The sequence below is a fragment of the Ranitomeya variabilis genome, chromosome 6 (assembly GCF_051348905.1).
Source record: "Ranitomeya variabilis isolate aRanVar5 chromosome 6, aRanVar5.hap1, whole genome shotgun sequence".
NCBI classification, from domain to species: Eukaryota; Metazoa; Chordata; class Amphibia; order Anura; family Dendrobatidae; genus Ranitomeya; species Ranitomeya variabilis.
In genome coordinates, this window is record NC_135237.1 from 112,985,835 (window position 1) to 113,004,977 (window position 19,143).

General features: G+C 39.8%; 1 long non-coding RNA gene across 1 annotated transcript in view; it reads right to left on the reverse strand.

Moving 5' to 3' along the window:
- Positions 1–10,847: 10,847 nt before the first annotated feature.
- The window catches only part of LOC143783490 (uncharacterized), a 93,083-nt gene continuing 84,787 nt past the window's right edge, over positions 10,848–19,143 (reverse strand). The window contains exon 4 of the long non-coding RNA XR_013217205.1: positions 10,848–10,954. This is a non-coding gene — a long non-coding RNA (uncharacterized LOC143783490). The remainder of the gene's footprint in view (positions 10,955–19,143) is intronic.

Sequence of the window (19,143 nt, forward strand, 5' to 3'; positions counted from 1 at the left end):
TCGTCACCGACTGATTTGTAACCTGCCCACATGCTATAATTCGACCTTTAACAATAATAATAATAATAATAGTAATAATAATAAATAATTTTATTTCTATAGCGCCAACATCTTCTGCAGCACTTTACATTTTAGAGGGGACTTGTGCAGACAATAAAAGACATTGCAGAATAACAATAATCACATAAACAAGAGGAATGAGGGCCCTGCTAACAAACTTACAATCTATGAGGAAATAGGGGAGACACGAAAGGTGGATGGTAACAACTGCTTTCAATGTTCTGACCAGCCATAATGTAAGAAATCGGGTGTTCATGTAATGCTGCATCAACCGGTTACCAACCAATATGTGTAAAATTACAGACACAGGGGGCTATTAAATGCATAAAGCATGTGAGAACAAGATACAAAGATCCTGGTTCTGAAGTAAATTTTGAATGGGCAACACAGGGATAGTTCGATAAATGTGTTGAGGCGGTAGGCGGTTCATATGTTGGCAAGGCTTAGTGAGCAGCGCTGAGGTGTCTGAAATCCAGCTTCACAATGCCTGTCAGAGTAACACTCAGCCCCCACACATAACAACTGCCGAGTGGACGTGGATCGATGACATTTCTGAGGTTCTTCAAAACTTTGAGTAGTGCTTCAAGATGGCGAGCGCTGATGACGCTAATGTCAGTGTAACCATCCCGCTTCTCTGTCTATTAAAACATTAGCTGCAGAATCTCAAAGAGGAAGCTTTGAATGCTGAGCAGGTGGCTATGCAGCAGTCTTTACAGTGGCTGATACCACACAGCCCAGCCTCACACAATATTCTCAAGCCACATTGGGTGATGAGGAGGGACAGGAGGAGGAGTAGGATGAGGTGGAACAGGACTTTTTGGTCTGCTATACAGAGAGGTCTCCCAATCACAGCTTCATGCCTGCCCAGCATGGATGGCCTGAAGAGGAGAAGGAGGGCATGGTGAGGAGACTGAACGTTCGACTCTTTGTAGTCTGCCAGACATGGCAGAATTCATGTCCAGATGCCTTTCCCATGACCCTTGCATGAAACACATTTTATCCAACATGAAATACTGGCTGTGCACCTTTCTTGACCCACGGTACAAGGAGAAATCTGCTTTTCTCATGTCAGAGGCAGACGTGCCATTTTCAGTGCATGTATGCCAGAGGGCCATTATGTAAGAGTTGATAAAAAGATTACTATCAGACAATGCTGCTGGCAGAGGTACCGGCTCTTATCACTCAAAAGGATTATGAGGGAGGGCCACGCACACCAGGTGCAACTCAGGGGGGGATGTCCACCAACTGACACATTTTCATGAGACCGTCACATCAGCAAGGGCTATATTTGGGTGTAACTATGACAAGGAGGGAGAAGGTGACCAAGATGGTGAAAGTCTACTGAAGCCTTTGTAAGCCCTACGAATGACAGCAACGTAATGTAAGAGCAGCCCAAATGTTTTGTTTGGGAAGTTGTCTTAACATCCATCCCTTACCATCCAAATTCATTTTGTTCATGAAATCACCTCCCTCCTCCTTCCTCCTTCTGCAACAAGTACTTTGTGGTCATGTATGTTTACTATGGATGGGCAAACCCGAACTGTAAAGTTCAGGACCCTTACCGAACACACAATGTTTGGTACAGTGACCAAGATGCTGAAAGTCTACTTAAGCGACCATACCAGCATCCTTCCTTATTCTTCAGTGCCTTTTAACTATCAGTTGTCCAAGCTCCACATTTGGCCCGCTTTCTCCTTCTACACCTTGGAGGTGCTGCCATGCCCTGCTGAAAGTGTGTTGTCTGAGCAGGTTTTTAGTTTGACTGGTGCAATCATAACGGATATGCGCACACGCCTGTCAACAGAAAATGCAGACATGCTGACTCTACTAAAATTGAACAAGGGCTGGATTTCCGGCGACTTTGTAAGCCCTACGAATGACAGCAACGTAATGTAAGAGCAGCCCAAATGTTTTGTTTGGAAAGTTGTCTTAACACCTATCCCTTACCATCCAAATCCATTTTGTTCATGAAATCACCTCCTCCTCCTTCTGCAACAAGTACTTAGTTGTCATGTATGTTTACTAGGGATGGGCAAACCCGAACTATAGTAAAGTTCCGTGGGAAACCTGTGTTACAGTTTGGGTCCAATTTGAGTCCAGGGTCTGTAAAAGAAAACATAAAATTAATAATAAACATTATAAATATTATGCTTACCTGTCCAGCGATGCGTCCTCCCATCCCGCTGTCTCCTGGCTGCATCTGCTTCCGGGGACGCTCATTACCTTCCGGCGATATTCACTGCACTCGGCTGTTCACTGCACTTCCCCCCGCCACATCCCATATCTGTAAAGTCCAAGCTCAGGGTTCAGGTGCAAGTTCGCGTAATCTCCGGCCCCGAACTTGAAAAACTCGGGCGAACCCACCGATTCCGATCATTGGGGGGTTCGCCCATCACTAATGTTTACCTCACATGGCTAAAGTTTTGTACTTTGTGAAAACTTGGCACATTGTGAAATGGTGAAACTTGTACTCCCTATCAATTTCCTTGCTGACACACTCCAAATCCGGAGTAATGGAGATTATTGCCCCTGCTAAATTGTCACGTAATATTAACTATACCCGGATTGCGCCAGTCGCACAACTGCTAGATAAAGATATGCTATTTTTTAAACCAATGGGAAAGTATAAATTTTTCAATCAGCACGCTGACAGACTCCAAGTGCGATGTAATGAAGATTATTGCCCCTGCTAAATTGTCATCTATGATTATCTCTACCTGGATTGCGCCAGTCGCACAACTGCTAGACAATATTAGGTATTTTAAGTGGAAATTAGCAGAGAACTGCAGCATGTACTTGCAATGATCAGAACACCCAGGTGCCTGCCTTTCACCCACCTTCCCTCCTATTAAATCTCTCTCCACTAAATCCCCACCTAACAAACAAAAACAAGTAATCTTGACAGCCTTCAGCTCTTAAAAGAGCTTTTTGGAATAAATAACGCTCACTTTCTATCACTGTCCCTACGCTCCTTTGACTGTTTTTACACTGAAACTACACTGTTTCCGGCTGCAATGTGCGCAAGATGACACCGGCAGCCTTGAAATAGTCCCTATGACGCTGGAAGGCCAGACAATCACAGTACTGCCTCAGTAAAGATGGCACTGACATTAATGTGATTGGCAAACCAGCCCAGCATGTTCATTGGTTGCAAATAAAGCACTAAACATGCTGGGTGGGTCACTCAAATATACCGAGGCGAATACCTAATTAATCGCCGAGTAATGCATAGCCCAAATACCATACTATTTGTGCGAGTAACGAATAGTGCCAAATATATTCGCTCATCACTAATTATTGATAATCTCGGTATCATCACAGGCAGGATTACAAGGACAGATAACATCTACATGTAGTTAACACAGCATCTACCTCCGATTATACATGGAAATCTACGATATGCAAAAAAGGAGAGTTACAGGTTAAGAAAGAAAGCAGAGAAGATATATATGTGCTCACCTCATGAACTGTGCAAAAGAACAGCACAATTCTATATTCACTAGCTGCTGTTGCCTCTTTATCAGGTTCTCCTTGGTTGGGGTACCGTGTGTATTGAAGATGAATTCCAATATTCAAAGAATGAAGTTCTGTCTGACACTGGAGCCTGTTTTAACAGATAATCCTCAACTCTGAACCTACCAGAAGTCTAGTGCGTGCCCTCATCATCTCCCACCTTGACTACTGCAATATCTCAATATCCTCCTCTGTTGCCTTTCTGCTAACAGTCTTGCACCTCTCCATTTTATCCTTAACTCTGCTGCAGAACTAATCCACATCTCTCTTCGCTACTCCTCGACTTCTTCTCCTCTACAAATCTCTTCATTGGCTCCCAATTCCCCAACATATACAGTACAAACTACTAACATTGACCTGCAAAGCTGTCCATAATCTGTCTCCTCTGTATATTTCCAAACTAATTTCCTGATATCTTTCCTTACGTAATCTCTGATTCTCCCAAGTCCTTCTTCTCTCCTCCACTCTTATACATTCCTCATTATAGCCTCCAAAACTTATCTCAAGTATCCCCAAAATCTCTTCTGTGCCCCAAGATGTCCGATTCCATCACATTCAGAACTTTCAAACAGAACTTAAAAACCCATTTCTTCAAGTAAGCTGTCACCTCACCACCACTGGAGCTGCCGCAACGTCCCAACCTATTGTCTCCTTCCCCAATGTCCTATAGATTGTAAGCCCTTAAAGGCAGGGTCATCACCTCTCTGTACCTGTCAGTGTTAGATAATTTATTGAAATGTATCTATGTTTTTTTTAATGTAAACACTTTTCATATGTACAGCCCCATGGAATGAATGGTGCCATAAAAATTAATAATATGTGATGCACCTCCTCTCTTGTACAGGGCACAGTCTGCCTACAATACTCTCCCATAGAAATAATTGAGCAACTCCAGACTGACGATTCCTATTATCCATGTAACTGATGTAAAAAATATCTCTGAATGCTGTTATGAGCAGCTGAGTCAAGATGGCAGGTCCTATAAATATGTTCAGAAAATAGAAGGAAAAAAAATCAGAAAACAAAAAGAGAAAAGAAAGAATTTGCATCTGGTTTTAATTAGTAAAAAAAAAATATAGGTGATACATTCCCTTAAAGGAAATGTCATCGGATTATGTCAGTGATGGAGAGTCTGCTTCCCCTTCTATGGAAGGTCACAGCTGTGTGGAGGGGCTGCAAACAACTGATGCTTGTTTACTGACTCAAACATTTTTCAAAGAAAGGAAACAGAAAAGGGATTTGGTTTTCTGAAAACTTTGTTCTACAAGATGGAATGAGCTGACGGCCTGAAACCCAGCAGCTGCCTTGTCATGTGAGAGCCAAGTACTGGGAACTGTGTAGGATGAGTATGTTTATGCATCATGACTTCATTTTCTAAATGCAAAATGCAAATTATATATTAAGGAAACACTTCATGGAAAACTAATGCAATGTGATATACTGCAGGATCTGAGAAGGGGCATTGCATGACACAGGGGCTCTCTCTTTGCTGTTCTTTGAAACCCTGTGTCCAGCACTACCCCATTAGGCCTTAAAGAGAATTTGTCAGCAGGTTTCTTATATTTAATCTGAGAGCAGTATAATGTACAGGCAGAGAGCCTGATTCCAGAGATGTGTTACTTGCTCAGCAATTTGATGTAGTTTCAATACAATCAGTGTTTTATAAGCAGGAGATTATCAATAGAAGACTAGGTGTTGTGTGCCAGTCAGACCAGCTAATCAGTGTATCCTCAGCCCCTCCATTGATTGGAAGCTTGCTAACAGTGTACGCAGGAAGCTGCCAATCAGCAATGTGGTCGGGGTTATATACAGCTCAGGATTTGCTGCTACAGCTACAGGAGTGAAAACAGGGATTTTATTAAAACTACACCAAGCAGTCCAGTTAGTGACACATCTCTGGACACAGGATATCTGCCCCTACATGATGCATGTATCATTAGTTATTAAAGTCAGATTTGCCTGTGACTTTGTTGTCATTATTGGCCTTGAATCTCTCAAGTTGTCACACAATATTTGTTAGATTTGGTGCATTTTTAAATACAACACTTCTGTCCAGAGCTGCTTCTTCAATTTTTTGCACCAGTGCCCCACTGAAGTGAACAGTGTGAAATTTTTCTTACAATTTCTTAAAAAAGTCTCCATGCAATCTGACTTGCACCTATTCCGTAGTTTACCACCCCCCGACATGCACTTTTTAAAATTGTTGGGAGTGGCGTACAATTGTAAAAGTAGCAAATTTTCACACAAAGAAGACATAAACCAAAATGTGTGACTTTTTTACGCTATAAAAGTAGAGTTTATGCCTTGATATAAATTCTCCTATGACCACTGCTGCATGCAATAATATTATTTTAATTCTTTCATTGCTTATAAAATAGTAAAAAGAAAAAAATAATGATAATTTTAGGAATTACACGCTAGAGAACGGTTAACATCTCCTCTGTTGATTGTCTGTTACACATATTCCACATAGGAACTGTAATTCTAAAACAGTAGGACATTTTTAATTAAGACCTATCACAAAGCTTTTCCTAATTAGATTTGTTTGAAAAATATAAAACATTTGTTGCAGAGGTGAATATATTCCTGGCGAGCCTAGCACACTGGTTAGACTAGTGCAGGGCCTAAGGGGGTGGAATATTATACAGAGAATAAACAAGCACTAAAGAAAGGCTTCTTGCGTCATGTGCTGCCCCCTCAGGACCTGTACTGGGCATGACAAAGTCATGCATTAATATTAGTATCTAGAGAAAGAATGACTATTTCAGTGAAATTTCTCTTATCAGTTTTAAATTGTATTTACTGGAAAGGATTTTAGTATTAATCTTTTTATCCGTATAGCGCACATTTAATCATATTTTATTTTAATTTTCATATGGTTCCACTTGCCACATTTAATTCACAGTAGAAGCTGTGACCTTTACAATCTTTTTGGTTGTTCTTTTAATACATTTATAATATCTAGTAAAGTAACTTTGCAAATAGTCTTGATTAACATTCTATCACCTTATGTATACAGCCCCTACACAGATATGTCCTTCCTTACCTTTTTCTATTGGCTTAATAAATCCCAACATATGTGCTGTAAGACTACTGGATTTAAAAAAAATATATATGATTTTATGATCCTGTGTTACAAAATTTCTATACTATTCATCTATATATATAATTGTCTAAGGGTTTTTCCGTCTGTCTGTCTGTCTGTCTTTCTGTCTGTCTGTCTGTCTGTCCTGGAAATCCCGCGTCTCTGATTGGTCGAGGCTGCCAGGCCTCGACCAATCAGCGACGGGCACAGTATCGACGTAGATGTCATAATGGTTGCCATGGCGACGATGATGTCATAAAGGTTGCCTCGACCAATCAGCGACGGGCACAGTCTGCCGCGAATTCTGGAATCATCATTGTCCATATACTACGGGGACATGCATATTCTAGAATACCCGATGCATTAGAATCGGGCCACAATCTAGTATCTATATATGTACGCATAGACATTGTGTCTGTCAAGGGTTTTTCAACGATGTTGACATACTAAATCTAGAAAATAATCTAGGATTGGGATGCTTAATATAGTATTAATAAAAATATATCTTTATTGACTTTGATCCAAATTACATAAATTCATAAAATGTAAAGTGCCTCATGCCAAGAGGAGGCGCAGCAATGAAAATAAATATAAGTCTTCATAGTCAAAGACAATAAATCCTGCACAATACATATCAAAACAGTCCAATGCAAATATGCATCACAAGTATATATGGAATCTATATACAAGTACAGAGTTATCAGTGTAGTTATCTAGTAGCAACTAAAAACATAATACATAAAAACCAGTGGATAATGCATAAAATAAATCTGTATAGCCACAATGCAAGCGTGCTTCCAGAACCTAATTCAAATCAAAATACTAGTATACGATTCCAGTATATATATATATATGGCCAGGGTCTGGAGCTTAGAAGTAGCAGTACTTGCAACACTATAACTATGTGAAACAGACTAGGATGCATAGTTTAGCTGTGTGAAATTAAAGTGCAAGTGCAAGATTCAAGTATACAGCTCTGGCAAAAATTAAGAGACCACCACATCAAAACCCCAATCTCCAGACCTGAACCCCATTGAAAACCTCTGGAATGTAATCAAGAGGATGATGGATAGTCACAAGCCATCAAACAAAGAACTGCTTAAATTTTTGCGCCAGGAGCAGTGTGAAAGACTGGTGGAAAGCATTCCAAGACGCATGAAAGCTGTGATTAAAAATCATGGTTATTCCACAAAATATTGATTTCTGAACTCTTCCTGAGTTAAAACATTAGTATTGTTGTTTCTAAATGATTATGAACTTGTTTTCTTTGCATTATTTGAGGTCTGAAGGCACTTTTTAAATTTTGACCATTTTTCTTTGTCAGAAAAAAATACCAAATTTATTGCTTGGAAATTCGGAGACATGTCAGAAGTTTATAGACTAAAAGAACTATTTACATTTTACTCAAAAATATATCTATAAAGAGAAAAATCAGACAAACTGAACATTTTGCAGTGGTCTCTTAAATTTTGCCAGAGCTGTATTGTCAAGAGTCTAAGGCGCTGATGGAAAGTTTAGAATTAGATGCCAGAAGTATACATTGGTAAATAATTAACTGAATTGAGAATGTTGGTGCCCTTGGAAGAGGCAAGGTGAAACGTGCATCAGGGTGGAGGGATGCAGTACCTACAGTTAAGTCCATATATATTTGGACAGAGACAACATTTTTCTAATTTTGGTTATAGACATTACCACAATGAATTTTAAACAAAACAATTCAGATGCAGTTGAAGTTCAGACTTTCAGCTTTCATTTAAGGGTATCCACATTAAAATTGGATGAAGGGTTTAGGAGTTTCAGCTCCTTAACATGTGCCACCCTAGTTTTAAAGGGACCAAAAGTAATTGGACAGATTAAGTAATTTTAAATAAAATGTTCATTTCTAGTACTTGGTTGAAAACCCTTTGTTGGCAATGACTGCCTGAAGTCTTGAACTCATGGACATCACCAGACGCTGTGTTTCCTCCTGTTTGATGCTCTGCCAGGCCTTCACTGTGGTGGTTTTCAGTTGCTGCTTGTTTGTGGGCCTTTCTGTCTGAAGTTTAGTCTTTAACAAGTGAAATGCATGCTCAATTGGGTTGAGATCAGGTGACTGACTTGGCCATTCAAGAATATTCCACTTCTTTGCTTTAATAAACTCCTGGGTTACTTTGGCTTTATGTTTTGGGTCATTGTCCATCTGTAGTATGAAACGATGACCAATCAGTTTGGCTGCATTTGGCTGGATCTGAGCACACAGTACGGCTCTGAATACCTCAGAATTCATTCGGCTGCTTCTGTCCGGTGTCACATCATCAATAAACACTAGTGAGTAGTGACCCAGTGCTACTGGCAGCCATGCATGCCCAAGCCATCACACTGCCTCCGCCGTGTTTTACAGATGATGTGGTATGCTTTGGATCATGAGTTGTACCACGCCTTCACCATAGTTTTCTCTTTCCATCATTCTGGTAGAGGTTGATCTTGGTTTCATCTGTCCAAAGAATGTTCTTCTAGAACTGTGCTGGCTTTTTTAGATGTTTTTTCGCAAAGTCCAGTCTAGCCTTTTTATTCTTGATGCTTATGAGTGGCTTGCACTGTGCAGTGAACCCTCTGTATTTACTTTCATGCAGTCTTCTCTTTATGGTAGATTTGGATATTGATACGCCGACCTCCTGGAGAGTGTTGTGCACTTGGTTGGCTGTTGTGAAGGGGTTTCTCTTCACCATGGAGATTATTCTGCGATCATCCACCACTGTTGTCTTCCGTGGGCTTCCAGGTCTTTTTGCATTGATGAGTTCACCAGTGCTTTCTTTCTTTCTCAGGATGTACCAAACTGTAGATTTTGCCACTCCTAATATTGTAGCAATTTCTCGGATGGGTTTTTTCTGTTTTCGCAGCTTAAGGATGGCTTGTTTCACTTGCATGGAGAGCTCCTTTGACCGCATGTTTACTTCACAGCAAAACCTTCCAAATGCAAGCACCACACCTCAAATCAACTCCAGGCCTTTTATCTGCTTAATTGAGAATGACATAATGAAGGGATTGCCCACACCTGTCCATCGAATAGCCTTGGAGTCAATTAGTGAGTTAGTAAGTAAGGCCGAAAAAAGACATTTGTCCATCCAGTTCAGCCTATATTCCATCATAATAAATCCCCAGATCTACGTCCTTCTACAGAACCTAATAATTGTATGATACAATATTGTTCTGCTCCAGGAAGACATCCAGGCCTCTCTTGAACCCCTCAACTGAGTTCGCCATCACCACCTCCTCAGGCAAGCAATTCCAGATTCTCACTGCCCTAACAGTAAAGAATCCTCTTCTATTTTGGTAGAAAAACCTTCTCTCCTCCAGACGCAAAGAATGCCCCCTTGTGCCCGTCACCTTCCTTGGTATAAACAGATCCTCAGCGAGATTTTTGTATTGTCCCCTTATATACTTATACATGGTTATTAGATCGCCCCTCAGTCGTCTTTTTTCTAGACTAAATAATCCTAATTTCGCTAATCTATCTGGGTATTGTAGTTCTCCCATCCCCTTTATTAATTTTGTTGCCCTCCTTTGTACTCTCTCTAGTTCCATTATATCCTTCTTGAGCACCGGTGCCCAAAACTGGACACAGTACTCCATGTGCGGTCTAACTAGGGATTTGTACAGAGGCAGTATAATGCTCTCATCATGTGTATCCAGACCTCTTTTAATGCACCCCATGATCCTGTTTGCCTTGGCAGCTGCTGCCTGGCACTGGCTGCTCCAGGTAAGTTTATCATTAACTAGGATCCCCAAGTCCTTCTCCCTGTCAGGCAAGTCCTTCTCCCTGTCAGCCAAGTCCTTCTCCCTTGTCCAATTACTTTTGGTCCCATGAAAAACAGGGTGGCACATGTTAAGGAGCTGAAACTCCTAAACCCTTCATCCAATTTGAATGTGGATACCCTCAAATGAAAGCTGAAAGTCTGAACTTCAACTGCATCTGAATTGTTTTGCTTAAAATTCATTGTGGTAAGGTCTATTAGAAAAATGTTGTGTCTGTCCAAATATATATGGACTTAACTGTATGTATCTGAACATGTCACCAGCACTCTCAATTTATGAAATAAAATAAGAGCAAAAACTTGACACTTTTGACCTGGTGACAGGTCCTCTCTAAATATTATATTGCAATAATAGCATATCGTCCTGGATACTCACTTTTTATTTATACATTTTCCAAATGAAGGCTCACATGATTTTTCTCTAGTGGGAACTGCAAAACTATTGTGAATGGATATGTTCACACGATTGTATTTTCGGTACAAGTGTTGTCCTTGAAGAAAACTGACATGACATGGACAGAATGAGGGCTAATGTTATTTGATTTGACTTTTCAGATCACAGTTTTTTCTCATTGACCAAATATCCACATTTAAAACAAATTGCATCATGCGCTAGTCCCTTCTGTTTTTCATATGAGAACCGTCTATTCAAGTCTGTGGGTGCGCAAAACAAATCAGATCCTATACGGATCAACCATATAGCAGGTAATTTTTGCAGATACATTGCCATTATTAACATGAGAAATTGTACAGCCTTGTAAATGTTGTAGACTGTTGATGTATATAATGATTACCATACAGTATATACGGTAGTATATAATATATTGTTTAGGTATGACAATACTGATAAAAATCATTCATATTTTCTTGATAAAAATCGGACAATTTTATTTCTATGTTTGTGTGAACTTAGGTTGTAACATAGCGTCCATGATATATAATATACATTTTGTAAAAATCTGAAAAAAAAAATTAATGACTCTAGAGGAAAACATTTGATGGCCAGATCTGGTAATGTGACTTATTTTAAGTGATCGCCGTAACATATGTATGTGGCGATAAAACAATAAGATTTATGGGACATGATCGTTTCTTAATTGCTAGCCAGTATTGTCAGTACTATACAAATGTTGGTGCACTGTAAAAAAAAAAAATGATTGCTGTAATTTGGTGAATATTACAATATTAACATTTTATTTTCCCCAAACCTTTGTAAATGTATTAGTGTAGTGTGAGTGTGCTAATGTACTTACCGATCGTTGTCTTCTCCGGTGTCCAGCACTGCTCCTCCTCTGAGTCAGTTTAGACTCTTTGGGTCACACTGCGCTCGGTGCATGAGACTGAAGTCTCTTTTACAATGTAAGTCTATGAGGCCTTGTTCTAACGCTCCATAGACTTATTTTGTATAAGCCACTTTCGGGTCACACAAAACACAGTGTGTTCCAAGAAACCGAATTGCCATCACGTGGCTCAGAAGAGAAGAAGAACGGTGCTGGATAAAAATGAAGACAGCGACCATTGAATATATTAATACTCTGACACTAGAATACACTGATATTTACACAGACCTAGAGAAAAATAATGACTGGGAGTGCTTCTTTAATGCATGAGGCAGCTGCTGGGTGTAGGCGCTATGCCAGTTTTTCTGTCAAATGTCAATCAAAAGATGGATATAACTATATCAATTAAATTACAATAATACACGCCTGTTTTTTTTTCCCTCTAAACTAGGCCCTTCTACATGCAATGCTTTTCCATGACAGCTGATTATAGAATGACATGTAAGTGATGATTCAGTACATACTGTAGATCCTTATAGAATTGTTACCCTATATCTATACATATATAGGAGACCTAATGAAAAATGAATTGGGTTTAAACAGATGCACCATACAGTAAATGTGCCTCTCATGAAATTATCTGAATAACCTACTTTCCTATATATTCCTATATATTCCTATAGATGTTTGTTAGCAACCTACATAGCTTTCATTCTGTCCCTAAGGAAACCCTCCCATGAAGGTTTTTTAAAACTAAATTTGTTTATATGTGTATATAGGGTAGTGTGCATGCTAATATAATCGCCTACTTTGCGTTGCGTTCTCTGGGATCTAGCTCAGTTCCGTGCTCTGCATGACCTGGAAGTGGCTTTTATGATGTACTGTAAGTCCATGAAGTGTCAGAATAGGGCTCCATAAACTTACATTGTGAGGTCTCTTTCAGACGTCACTATCTCCGGTACGTATGGTGCCAGCTGATTAGAGTATTCATCCGCCATCTGCGCTATAAATACATTTTAAAAACGGCATGGTTCCCCTGTATTTTTTGATAACCAGCCAGGTAAAACTGACAGCTGCAACCCTCAGCTGTCAGCTTTAGCAAAGCTGGTTATCAAGAATAAAGGGGTTCCCACAATGTGTTTATTGTATTTAAATAAAAATACAACATCTTACAGCTGCAGCAAAGTGGATGGGATTTAGAGAAATCTCATCCCCACTGTGCTTGTTTTAATTGCAGCATAAATTGACCTTATGTGCGTGATTCAAATCTGCAGCTTGTTAAATTCTCTTACTGGTACACTGAGTTCTCTGTGCTGACTTTCCCCATAGACTTGCATTAGTTGCTGAAATTCCATAGGTAAAAGACACACATGCGTTTTTAGTGTGTTTCCGCAACAGAAACGCATAAAAAACGCATGGAATCTACACCTAAGTATGTCAATAAAGTTTTGTCAAAGCCAAAAGTCAAGAATCATAATAAAGCAGCAAAGAGACAAAAACAAAGCAACAAAGAGAAAATAATGGCAGCATCAAATAAATAAAAACGCATGTTAAAAAAACGCACACAAAACCGCAATAAAAAAGCAAGTAACCTAATTTAAATAAAAGGTGCAAAAATGCACAAGCTCATCATAGGAACGTAGTGTCAAAGATACAAAAAAAGTCACAATGATATAAATGCAACCCTCCAAAAATAGTGAAAGCTACCTACTAACTCACGAAAAATAAAGAGAGTAAAAAACTTCAATTACTACAAAAATGTTTGCAGTAACTGGGAGTTTTTTTCTACTTTCTTCTTGTTTCTTGTGAGTTGGTAAGTAGTTTTTTCACCAATACTGAAAGATAATTGTAGGAAGTTAGTTCTGGATATAAACATATATTTTATACTCTAATTATAACACATTTCCTAAAAGTGGAAGAACGACTTTAAATACTTATGTTGCATGAAAGACAGTAACAGGGCAATAATAATTTGCAAGTGATAATGAATTATTCATATTACAGACATTGTCCCAAAACCTTTCTATGAAATTCACCTGTCCTGTAGGGCATATAGGCATGGGATGTGTAGAAAGAAAAGTGATTCAGAATATCAATATGAATTATGAATTGATATTATTAGTTACTGTACATTCTCCTTACTAATAATTACTTAATTTTAATTGCTTAATCCAAAAGGAAGAACATTTGCTTGGTAAGAGCTATGACATCAGGGTAATTGTACAGTAATGTGCTCTCACAAAGCAAGCGCTTTAGGCAATGGGTGTATAATCTCTGTGATCTTATTTCAGTCATTAGCAAGCAGAACTAAGAAGCTATTTAGAATTCACATGATCTCATCATTCTATGTAAAGTTATCTATGGGTGTATTGTTTCCAAGGAGTATTCTGTTGTGAATTACTTATATTTTTGTTCACTGTCTAGATAGATAGATAAAGTAAAAAAAGTTGAAGCAGCACTCCATAAGGCAGTTGTAATGTGCTCTTTATTGGCCCAGGTGGCGATGTTTCGGTCCTGGATGCAGACCTTTCTCAAGCTTGAGAAAGGTCTGCATCCAGGACTGAAACGTTGCCACCTGGGCCAATAAAGAGCACCTTACAACTGCCTTATGGAGTGCTGCTTCAGCTTTTTTACTTTATTCATGAGGTTTTGTATGTGCCTATGAAGCTTTGCATCATACTTTTACTGTGCTGTGCTAATTTATTCTTTTTAGATACAGTACAGACCAAAAGTTTGGACACACCTTCTCATTTAAAGATTTTTCTGTATTTTCATGACTATGAAAATTGTAAATTCACACTGAAGGCATCAAAACTATGAACTAACACATGTGGAATTATATACTTAACAAAAAAGTGTGAAACAACTGAAAATATGTCTTATATTCTAGGTTCTTCAAAGTAGCCACCTTTTGCTTTGATGACTGCTTTGCACACTCTTGGCATTCTCTTGATGAGCTTCAAGAGGTAGTCACCGGGAATGGTCTTCCAACAATCTTGAAGGAGTTCCCAAAGATGCTTAGCACTTGTTGGCCCTTTTGCCTTCACTCTGCAGTCCAGCTCACCCCAAACCATCTCGATTGGGTTCAGGTCTGGTGACTGTGGAGGCCAGGTCATCTGGCGTAGCACCCCATCACTCTCCTTCTTGATCAAACAGCCTGGAGGTGTGTTTAGGGTCATTGTCCTGTTGAAAAATAAATGATGGTACAACTAAATGCAAACCGGATGGAATAGCATGCCGCTGCAAGATGCTGTGGTAGCCATGCTGGTTCAGTAAACCTTCAATTTTGAATAAATCCCCAACAGTGTCACCAGCAAAGCACCCCCACACCATCACACCTCCTCCTCCATGCTTCAAGGTGGGAACCAGGTATGTAGAGTCCATCCGTTCACCTTTTCTGCGTCGCACAAAGACACAGTGGTTGGAACCAAAGATCTCAAATTTGGACTCATCACACCAAAGCACAGATTTCCCCTGGTCTAATGTCCATTCCTTGTGTTCTTTAGCCCAAACAAGTCTCTTCTGCTTGTTGCCTGTCCTTAGCAGTGGTTTCCTAGCAGCTATTTTACCATGAAGGCCTGCTGCACAAAGTCTCCTCTTAACAGTTGTTGTAGAGATTTGTCTGCTGCTAGAACTCTGTGTGGCATTGACCTGGTCTCTAATCTGAGCTGCTGTTAACCTGCGATTTCTGAGGCTGGTGACTCGGATAAACTTATCCTCAGAAGCAGAGGTGACTCTTGGTCTTCCTTTCCTGGGGCGGTCCTCATGTGAGCCAGTTTCTTTGTAGCGCTTGATGGTTTTTGCCACTGCACTTGGGGACACTTTCAAAGTTTTCCCAATTTTTTGGATTGACTGACCTTCATTTCTTAAAGTAATGATGGCCACTCATTTTTCTTTACTTAGCTGCTTTTTTCTTGCCATAATACAAATTCTAACAGTCTATTCAGTAGGACTATCAGCTGTGTATCCACCAGACTTCAGCACAACACAACTTATGGTCCCAACCACATTTATAAGGCAAGAAATCCCACTTATTAAACCTGACAGGGCACACCTGTGAAGTGAAAACCGTTCCCGGAGACTACCTCTTGAAGCTCATCAAGAGAATGCCAAGAGTGTGCAAAGCAGCCATCAAAGCAAAAGGTGGCTATTTTGAAGAACCTAGAATATAAGACATAATTTCAGTTGTTTCACACTTTTTTGTTAAGTATATAATTCCACATGTGTTAATTCATAGTTTTGATGCCTTCAGTGTGAATGTACAATTTTCATAGTCATGAAAATACAGAAAAATCCTTAAATGAGAAGGTGTGTCTAAACTTTTGGTGTGTACTGTAGATAAATAGATAGATAGTAAAAAAAAGACAAAAAAGCTGCATCAGTGAATATAGCGTGTAGTGTCCCAGGTACATGCCAGTTCTTTTGATACAATCCAAAAAATGGAGGCTGCACACCAGCTAGTTGAAAATTTAAAGTGCTATTTAATTATTTAATAGCCCATATGGTGACGTTTCGGTCCAAAGATGTGGATCTGTAGCGTTTTTTTCCAAGCAGAAACGCTGCAGATCCACAAGTGATTTACAGTACAATGTAAATCAATGGAAAAAAAATGCTGTGCTAATGGTGTGGAAAATTCCGCACGGAAAACGCAGCAGATTAAAAGAATGAGCATGTCAATTCTTTGTGTGGATCTGCAGTGTTTATGTACCCATTCCATAATAGAAATCCGCAGGAGTAAAAACTCATGAAATCCGCACAGAATCTGCAGTAAATCAGCAACAAAAATGGACAAAATCTGCAAAAAAAAGCCCCGATTTTGACCTGCGTTTTCTGCCAAGAGAAGCAGAATCCGCACAGAAAATTCCACAGGCAAATCTGCAACGTGTGCACATACCCTTACAGTTTGAAAAAAACAAACATTACCACATGGGTTATTAAATAGCATTTTAAATTTTCAACTACATGGTGTGCTGCCTCCATTTTTTTGGAATAGATAGATAGATAGATTGTAATGCCGGCGTCTCTGCACTCTGCCTTCCTCCACTGGTAGAAATACCAACTCACTCACCGACGCAGCGCCGCACTCTTTCCTCTATCTCTTGCTGCTACTGGGGGCCTGCAAACTGCTTGCAGATCCCCAGGCACTGTGCACACCGTTCTAAAGTGTCCTTAGCCAATAGCTGGGAGACACTTATTATTTAAGGCACCTTCACCTGATGAGAGGTGCCTGAGCAATATGTTAGTTTAGTCTTACATGTTTGCTAGTGCCCAGTGCTCACATCCCAGTATATCCAGTATGCCTGGTATATCGCATCTGCCGGGCCTACCTGTGTAAGAGTCATTTACTTCCAGAGCACCTATCTGTCTGTGCACCTGCCATGCTTGCCAGCATCTGTCTGCCTGTATATCATCCGTACCCGCCAGCATCTGTCTAAGTATCATTTGTGTCCGCCTGTCTATCAGCCATGCTCACCTGACTGCCTCTCTATCAGCCGTGCCCACCTGCATGCCTGTTTACCAGCCGTGCCCGCCTGCCTGTCTATCTGCTGTGCCCACCTGCCTATCTATCAGCCATACCCACACCTGCCTGTGCTCCAGCTGTGCCAGCCAGTACTTGCCAAGTCTACCATTCCTTGCTGTTTTCCTTGGGGGGGTCAGCTGTCATCCACCTAAGGTCAGCTCTGGTGTAGTCGTAGCTGGCCTTGCCTCTCATCCCTGCTTGGATCACGGTATCATTAGCCACCATGCATAGGAGATCAGACTTGGGGAGGCACCTAGTCTTGCCCCTCCAGGCTCTTGGTTCATGGCACAGTGGTTCTACCACTCAGTCCGTAACATAGATAGATTGATAGATAGATTTATTGTACCAATGGTGTGTATTTCTACAATATTTAGCTGAGGATAGCTGGTATATCAGAGGGCCCTAAAATCATTAATACTGTAGATTGAAAAAAAGAAACAATTTTCAATTTGCATTCATAGAAAACAGTTATTTTTCTTTATTAAATTGAATATGTAGGTATTATTTCTGTAGAATTTCAGATTCTACCAAATCTCATTCATCCATATACGGCAGATGTGCACACTTACTGTAGGGAGCAGGTGCAGGAACTGAGCTTGCTCCATAGAGCACAGATGGTGGCACCCAAGTGTTGCTGCTGTAATCCAAGCTAATTCTGTTCTTAACAGTTTAGCCTCTTAGATCCCACTGTCAGTTGTTATAGTGGCATTTAAAATTGATAAATATAAAAAGCAAAAACTAAAACAATAAAAAAAATGCATAATTAGTGTTACCACGTGCGTAATTGTTAGAACTGGGGATTGCCAATATAGAGAAAGAAAATCAAAAGGCAAAATTACTGGTTTTGGTCACATCACCTCACTCCAAAAAATTAAAAAAAGAAAGAAAGAAAGAAAGAAGGAAAAAAACTGTGTGAACCCAAAGTGGTACTAATTTAAATTAGATTTTGCTCCACAAGAAAAAGTAAGACGTCTGAAAATACAACATTTTTTGCAAGTTGACAGACACTGTCAGGTTGGTGCCGTTATACTGATTATAATGATACCTTAGTTGATGAAATCTGTCTTGTGGTTGTTGTTTAATCTTTGTTGGTAGTTTTCAGTTAATGAGATTCTTGTGCTTTGGGGCAGCCTGTGGGGGGATCTTTATGTGGTGCTCTGATTAGCTATTCATCCTTATGGCTTATGACAGGTCTCTGGTCCTTCAGTCACCTACCTCCTATTTTACATAATGCATAGAATATTGTGTGATTAGAAAAAAAAATTATAGTTGGCAGCAATGCCTGCGCAGTATCATGTATCGCAAAAATGCATATAATATTGTTGGGTAAAAAAAAAATTTACTTATTCAAAATGGCGCTGATGGCAGCACATACGCAGTAGCATCTCTCACTTTCCGATAGATACTATTGTGCATGCACTGCTGCCATTTTGCTGGAGAAAAAAATGTGGTTGCAGCAAAATGGTGCCTACGCTTGCACAATAGCATGTATTGGAAAGCAATAAATGCTACTGCACATGCGCCGGTGCCATTTTGAAGTTACATTTAAAAAAAAAAAATCTCCAACAATATTATATGCATTTTGCTATACATGATACTGTGCAGGTGCCACAGCCAGTGCCATTTTGCTCAATGTAATTTTTTTTTTAACCACACAATAGTATATGTAGTATGTAAAAAAGAAATAGAAGGCAGGTCACTGAAGGATCAGTGACCCTTCATAAGCCCACACAGATGAATATGTAAGCACAGCACCACATAAAGCCCTGCCCACAAGCACCCTGAAACATGTGAATACCATTAACTGAAAACTACTAAGGCCTGTTTCACATGTCAGTGGCTCCGGTACGTGTGGTGACAGTTTCCTCATGCACCGGAGACACTGACACA